Raw genomic sequence first — 8,991 nt, 5'->3', positions numbered from 1 at the left:
GTCATATTCTAGTGTAGGCATGCAGTCTAGTCAGAGTCACACCAGTATGTGAGTTTTTCTGCATAATCAGATTTCATTAAAACTCCCAGTCCTGGAGCATTCTTCAAGTACTTCACAATATTAAGGCAACATCCCAGTGAGACCTTTTTGGTGCTTGCATGAACTGACTTAATACATGCACTGCATAGTTGATGTCAGGACTTGTTATAGTAACATATAAAAGCTTCCGAATTACTCTCTGATATGCATTGATGTTCNAAAGCTGGAACAGAATAGAGACTCCTGGTCTGCGGACGCGGTAGATATACCTCGAAGTCTCCGTGTATCTCCTCGCCTCAAGGATAGTGCGCCTGAGAAGAGGTACCTGGGTCTGCACATGAAGAACATGCGCAGGAAAGGCGTGAGTACACCACAGCGGTACTCAGTAAGTGCCAAGCCTAACCTCGGTCGGGTAGTGACGAGGAAGGTCAGGGCCCTACTGAGGTAAAACATAATAATTAATAAGATAATGGAAACAGTTTAAATAAAGTCTACAGCGAGAATCTAAACCAGATAAATAAGGAAGAACAGTAGTAGAAGGCAAAGGTAACAATATAAGGAGTACCGCTCTCAACAAGGAATAATAGTCGGGGATCTCTTAGTATCCCCAGGATCTCTTGGTATCCTCATCACATGCACCGGGGATCTCTTGGTATCCCGAGGATCTCTTGGTATCCTCATCACAAACACTGGGGATCTCTTGGTATCCCGAGGATCTCTTGGTATCCTCAACATATACACTAGGGATCTCTTGGTATCCTAAGGATCTCTTGGTATCCTCAATAGTATGCTAGGGATCTCTTGGTATCCCGAGGATCTCTTGGTATCCTCAATATATATAAATGTGCCAGGGATCTCTTGGTATCCCGAGGATCTCTTGGTATCCTCAATAATATGCCAGGGATCTCTAGGTATCTCGAGGATCTCTTGGTATCCTCAATATATATAAATGTGCCAGGGATCTCTTGGTATCCTGCACCTCAGTCCAGAATATCTCAAGTACAGGAGGGGATCTCCCGGGAAGCCGTCCCGTAGTCCATAATTAAACACACAACAACAACAATTCGTAATTCTCGGAACAATGCTAAAAATCAGGACAAGAAGTAGTAAATTATAGCCTAACATGCTTCACAGAGTACAAATAGCACAGCTAAAACAAATAAGCAAGTAAGCCAGCTAAACATGAGTCTATAAGCTAACACAGGTATAAGCTTACAGTTAAAATGAACAAGTAAACAAGAAATCTCAATTTAAATACTTTAAGTAAAAACGGGTTTACAACAATTAGCTCAAGTACGTGCTCGTCACCTCACGTACGAGGCATTCAAATATTCAAAGATCATATCCTAAGGGGAAAGGTCCCCCACACAAGATTAGACGAGCCACTTACCTCGAACCGGCTCAATAACAACTAGAAATCACGCTCTTGCCACGAGTATCCGACTCCAAATGGCTCAAATCTATTCAATTCAATTACACATTGGAAATAACATCGCAAACACCTGGTTTAGCTAATAAATTCAAAGCTACGGCGTAAAATTAGGTGAAATGACCAAAATGCCCTCCAGGACAATGCCCCGGAATCAAATAATTTTCACATTTGCAGAATCCTCGTACTCTCACGAGTCTAACCATATAAAACTCTCCCAAATCGGAGGTCAAATGCTCACTCAAAACTCCATAATTTAGCCAATGAAGTTTTACCCCAAATTATCCAATTTTTGATCCTAAATTCGAATTCCAATGATACATTTAACTATATAATGATGAAATATAACTAGAAGGGATTAAGGAAACGTTACCTAATAGTCTTCTCTTCAAAACCCACTCAAAATCGCCCTTACCCGAGCTCTCAATTGATTTTTGTAACTTATGAACTCAAACCCTCGAAATTTCTATTTCTGCCCAGGGATTTCCGCTTCTGCGGACAAGGGACCGCATCTGCGGTCCCGCTTATGCGGAACAATTGCCGCTTCTGCGGCTATTAACTAAAATCCAGGGGTTCCGCTTCTGCGGTCTTAAACTGCACCTGCGGTGGCTGCTTCTGCAAAATACTTACCGCTTCTGCGGTTTATCACCAATGACCCAGGGCCGCATCTGCGACTTATACCTCGCAGGTGCGTAACCGCTTCTGCGGTCAAACTTCCGCACCTGCGGAAACTGAAGGGAGCCCAAATTCCGCTCCTGCGATAGGATGGCCGCTTATGCGGCTCCGCTTCTGCGGTTCCCACGCCGCAAAAGCAAAAATACCAGAAGAGAGAAAAACCAGCTGCTGCAACACTTCAAAAATTCTTCCGTTAACCACCTGAAATCATCCCGAGGCCCCCGGGACCTCAACCAAAAGTACCAATCACACCTAATACCTCACTCAAACTTGTACCAATCCTTAAACCACCTAAACAATGCCGGAAACCCGAATTAATCAAACATTTAAGCCTAAGAACTTCAATTTCCAACAAAACACGATTTCGATCAAAAACCTACCCGAACCTCGTCCGAATGACCTTAAATTTTGCACACACATCCCAAATGACATGACAGAACTATTGCAACTTTCGGAATCCCATTCCGACCCTCTGATCAAAAACTCACTATCGGGCTGGAAGCTTCAAAAATACAAACTTCGGCATTTCAAGCTTAAATGAGCTACGGACGTCCAAAATACATTCCGAACGCGCTCCGAACCCCGAAATCACCTAACGGAGCTAACGGAACCATCGGATTTCCATTCCGAGGTTGTCTCACAATGTTCCGACTTCGGTCCATTTTTCAACACTTATGCTCTCATTTAGGGACTAAGTGTCCCAAAACACTTCGAATCCGAACACCGAACGTCCCGGCAAACCAAAATAGCAGAAATGAACTTAGGGGAAGCAGTTAAGGGGGGGTCGGGGCGTAAATTCCAAAAACGACCGGCCGGGTCGTTACATCCTCCTACACTTAAACATTCGTTCGTCCTCAAACAAGCATAGGGAACATACCTGAAGTAGTATAAAAGATGAGGGTAACTGCTGCGCATATCCTGCTCGGTCTCCCAAGTCGCCTCCTCGGCCGGCTGACCCCGCCACTGAAGCTTCACTGAAGCTATGTTCTTTGACCTCAACTTCTTGATCTGCCTGCCCAATATAGCCACTGGCTCCTCAACATAGGATAGATCCTTGTCCAACTGGACTGAACTGAAATCCAACATGTGCGATGAATCACCGTGATACCTTCGGAGCATCGAAACATGAAATACCGGATGAACTCCGGCCAACTGGGAGGCAAGGCAAGCTCATAGGCAACCTCCCCAACTCGCCGCAAGATCTCAAAAGGGCCAATAAACCTCGGACTCAACTTTCCTTTCTTCCCAAACCTCATGACGCCTTTCATAGGCGAGACCCAAAGCAGAACCCGCTCACCAACCATATATGAACATCACGAACCTTCCTGTCCGCGTAACTCTTCTGTCTAGACTGGGCTGTACAGAGTCTATCCTGAATCGTCTTAAACTTTTCCAATGCATCCTGTACCAACTCTGTGCCCAATAGCCTGCCCTCACCCGGCTCAAACCAACCCACCGAAGATCTACACCTCTTACCATATAAGCCTCATACGGCGCCATCTGAATGCGGGATTGATAACTATCGTTGCAAGCAACTCCGCCAGTGGCAAGAAATGATCCCAAGACCCTCCAGTTCCATGATTCAGTGTTTAACTCCTCATGCACCTTACCGTGCTACCACAACTCAGTTGAGCACACCAGCTCGATCAATTCTGAAGATATTCCTTTTTATTCAAGCAAATAAGCCTTAGAGCCCCATTCCAACATCCGGAATTCTATGCCCGACTTGTTTACAACATAAGATCACTATAACAATCGCTACACGCTATACCCAAACATGGCTGCATAACTTGCTGAAGTTCACACCTCGCATCACTTTACTCACCGGCCCACTGTAACATTTCCTGATCGACTTAGTCAATTCCACGAATCTGATGCTCTCATTGCACCCCATGACATACACAGGTCTCACTCTAACTCTTTCAATGCTGTCACAACGGAGAGACGTGCGGAAATTCATAATCGACTGCCGAGTCAACAAATCGTTGAGTCTATACTCCTGACAAGAGACATTACCTCATTTTGAACCAGTTAATGATCTTTGCCTCTTAATATATTTCACGTAATCAGACTGCGCTGATCCTAAATCCAACAATCTCGTCTCACCCAGTACGAATGCTCAGACAATAAGCCACCCCAACATAACCAAAAGTCTCATATGGCGTCACAATGCGCCAATAGGCTACCAATTAGATAGCGATACAAAAAGGAAAAATGAACTCTGAAAGGAAATTTCAATTACCCCGCTCACGAATCATACATGCGACGCGGGCGCACAGCTAATATGAGCTTCCTCCAGAAAATAGGAAACAGAACACAATAAACAGATATGGGAAACTGTACTGAACATCACACTGTTGCGGCGTGCAACCCGATCCGAGCAATCATAACCATGGCGGCGTGCCACCCGATCCAAATAACATACCCGTGGCGGCGTGCCACCCGATCCAAATAACATAGAGCTCACATAAGGAGATGTACATCGAGCTAAATTGCTCCTTACAACAAGATACTAAACATCAGTCATAAACATGCTAAGTGTATAACACCATTCCCTGGGGAGACATATAACGCTATAATCCACAAACTCGGGCACAACTGAGGTGCGATACAAGATCTGAATCTCAAGAGCCATTCTGCTCATATAACATCATCGCCACGCGGAACTTCAACACATAAAAATTTACCAAGCCGTCTCATAACTCATACGGCGCAATACATCATTACCTGGAATAGCTGATGGCAAAATAACACCCCGACTGTTCCTCCATAAGGAACGCTCGCTGAAACGAACACAACTGGCCTAATATAAAGCCTTGCTCACATATAAATCAATCCACTGATCTCATACCGATTTCTGATTGCACCAACTTGGCTAATAACCTTTCAAAGGTCCATAGTAATTCCCTTTTTCCTCATAACACATAAGAACAACCATCATAACCGGAGCAACCTCCTCAGTTCACAACCCAACAAACAAAGTGCCCTCCCGGCATAAATTCTCAAATTAATGATATTACCACAATCCTCATACTTGGTTTAAATCTTTAGTCAATCAAGTGACTACATGTCGCACTTATACAATCTTCTCGTGGGACACGCTCCCAAAATCTTCCGAAATGAATAACGGGTCCGCACATCTAAACCATCGGCCGCACTAACGCTGAAAAGCGATCAAGAATCCTTAACTAGTATGCAAAGCCTCTTTCACAACACATCGATCTCAGGTGACGCTGAAGACAATACCAATTTGCTTTAAACATTTCACCCCTTGTTCTTGCTCATCCGAGCTCGTGCCATCTTTGACCACACCGAGCTGTTACCTTGATCTTTACTTCGAATCCCATACCACTCACTGCACCTAACATGCCACATTTTTCATCATGGCTTCGGAACAGCTAATAGGCTAACACCTCATCACTTAAAAGCTTTTCACTTAACTCACTTCAGAAGAACTATAGCAACACTTAGGTGAATTCTCATAACCGTAGAATATGCAAACCTCCAAGTAGTGGCCTAAGCCACCATGGCCATTCTAGGATCCGCCTATACATAACAGGCCATATCAGAAGAGTGCTTCTGAACAACATTAATTTCGGCGTCCGACAAGCCTCACACGTACCGCCACAAACCACACGCATGACTTGATCACGCTGAAGGAATTGACCTCTACCACCAATACGCCAACTCAACTATGTTTAACCAATATATCTTCCTTCTATTTACCCCGATTGCCTTAGTAATAACAATGACTCCTTCCCACACATAACACACTCTCCATCCGCACTCACCCCGGGTGACCTGGAACCGCGAGACCATGCCGTCTCAAATCCCATGAACCATTTCGTACCTTCCTTGGGCGTACATTCGCACACTCAACTGACATGCCCATTCCGCTAACCCTTCTACGAATCCGAAGTCCTTGCTCATCCTTCTCTCAAGTCTAAACATGAGCCAATAAGGCCAACCATAGCACCCTTTAACAATTCCTTTGCTCCAATTACCACTTATGTTCTTTTCCCGTAGCCGAGTGACCCAGAAATATGCTAACAACCTGAAAACACCGCAAGTGGTTAACCATGCAACCCAATCATAGGCGGTGGGACTCTCCCACTTAGTTTGAAGCCACTATTACACAACTCTGGAGTTCACTAGGATTCTTAATCTCTTATTGACATAACCTTGCGCAATCAACCACCAAAATTCTCGATATCTTACTGTAGAAACCCCCTTTTTATACTCTGAATCATTAACAACATTCGCACGACCGATCCCTTCACTGTATAACCAGTAGGATTCTTCGCAGAAGCCTCGCCAACCACGCGACCGCTAACCTGCTCACAAGAATAACTCACCTGTAGAAATCACTCCCCGATATCTCCCAACGCTGCTGCACGGGGCACAAACACCACGACATCAATAACCCATCCTGAGTCCGAGCTCACCCTCCAGCTGCACAAGTTCATTCACCCCTCGTGGACATCAATTAGATGTGCGGCAATAACTTAACTTGCGAAATGGTTAAATAAGGCTAAACATATTAAAATATTAACTGCATATAAGGCTGCTCGGCCTATACAACCCAAAAGAAATGCGAAAGTCTACAATTCAATCCCAAAACCCGGAAACTCACGGGAACCACAGGCTAACAGGAAAATAGTACGCTGCTCTAACTCCAGAATATCTAAACAACTGAGAGAAAACGGATAAACTAAATACTAAAGCTAGAACAGAATAGAGACTCCTGGTCTGCGGACGCGGCAGATATACCTCGAAGTCTCCGTGTATCTCCTCGCCTCAAGGATATGCGCCTGAGAAGAAGTACCTGGGTCTGCACATGAAGAACATGCGCAGGAAGGGCGTGAGTACACCACAGCGGTACTCAGTAAGTGCCAAGCCTAACCTCGGTCGGGTAGTGACGAGGAAGGTCAGGGCCCTACTGAGGTAAAACATTATTATGTTTTACTTAGGTAAAACATAATAATTAATAAGATAACGGAAACAATTTAAATAAAGTCTACAGCAAGAATCTAAACCAGATAAATAAGGAAGAACAGTAGTAGAAGGCAAAGGTAACAATACAAGGAGTACCGCTCTCAACAAGGAATAATAGTCGGGGATCTCTTAGTATCCCGAGGATCTCTTGGTATCCTCATCACATGCACCAGGGATCTCTTGGTATCCCAAGGATCTCTTGGTATCCTCAACATAAATACTAGGGATCTCGTGGTATCCTGAGGATCTCTTGGTATCCTCAATAGTATGCTAGGGATCTCTTGGTATCCCGAGGATCTCTTGGTATCCTCAATATATATAAATGTGCCAGGGATCTCTTGGTATCCCGAGGATCTCTTGGTATCCTCAATATTATGCGGGGAATATCTCAAGTACAGGGGGGATCTCCCGGGAAGCCGTCCCGTAGTCCCAAATTAAACACACAACAACAACAATTCGTAATTCTCGGAACAATGCTAAAAATCAGGACAAGAAGTAGTATTATAGCCTAACATGCTTCACAGAGTACAAATAGCACAGCTAAAACAAATAAGCAAGTAAGCCAGCTAAACATGAGTCCCTAAGCTAGCACAGGTATAAGCTTACAGTTAAAATGAACAAGTAAACAAGAAATCTCAATTTAAATACTTCAAGTAAAAATGGGTTTACAACAATTAGCTCAAGTACGCGCTCGTCACCTTATGTACGAGGCATTCAAATATTCAAAGATCATATCCTAAGGGGAAAGGTCCCCCCACAAGGTTAGACAAGCCACTTACCTCGAACCGGCTCAATAACAACTGGAAATCACGCTCTTGCCACGAGTATCCGACTCCAAATGGCTCAAATCTATTCAATTCAATCACACATTGTAAATAACATCGCAAACACCTGGTTTTGCTAATAAATACAAAGCTACGGCGTAAAATTAGGTGAAATGACCAAAATGCCCTCCAGGCCAACGCCCCGGAATCGAATAATTTTCATATTTTGAGAACCCTCGTACTCTCACGAGTCTAACCATATAAAAATCTCCCAAATCGGAGGTCAAATGCTCACTCAAAACTCCATAATTTAGCCAATGAAGTTTTACCCCAAATTATCCAATATAATGATGAAATATAACTAGAAGGGATTAAGGAAACGTTACCTAATAGTCTTCTCTTCAAAACCCACTCAAAATCGCCCTTACCCGAGCTCTCAATTGATTTTTGTAACTTATGAACTCAAACCCTCGAAATTTCTATTTCTTCCCAGGGATTTCCGCTTCTGCGGACAAGGGACCGCATCTGCGGTCCCGCTTATGCGGAACAAATGCCACTTCTGTGGCTATTAACTAAAATCCAGGGGTTCCGCTTCTGCGGTCTTGAACCGCACCTGCGGTGGCCGCTTCTGCGAAATACTTACCGCTTCTGCGGTTTATCACAAATGACCCAGGGCCGCATCTGCGACTTATACCTCGCAGGTGCGTAACCGCTTCTGCGGTCAAACTTCCGCACCTGCGGAAATTGAAGGGAGCCCAAATTCCGCTCCTGCGATGGGATGGCCGCTTATGCGGCTGCGCTTCTGCGGTTCCCAAGCCGCAGAAGCGAAAATACCAGAAGAGAGAAAAACCAGCTGCTGCAACACTTTAAAAATTCTTCCGTTAACCACCTGAAATTGTCCCGAGGCCCCCGGGACCTCAACCAAAAGCACCAATCACACCTAATACCTCACTCAAACTCGTACCAATCCTTAAAGCACCTAAACAACGCCGGAAACCCGAATTAATCAAAGATTTAAGCCTAAGAACTTCAATTTCCAACAAAACACGCTTTCGATCAAAAACCTACCCGAACCTCGTCCGAATGACC

This window comes from Nicotiana attenuata, chromosome 1, assembly GCF_001879085.1.
Source record: "Nicotiana attenuata strain UT chromosome 1, NIATTr2, whole genome shotgun sequence".
NCBI classification, from domain to species: domain Eukaryota; kingdom Viridiplantae; phylum Streptophyta; class Magnoliopsida; order Solanales; family Solanaceae; genus Nicotiana; species Nicotiana attenuata.
The sequence above is the reverse complement of the archived record's forward strand: the minus strand, read 5'-3'. Positions refer to the sequence as shown.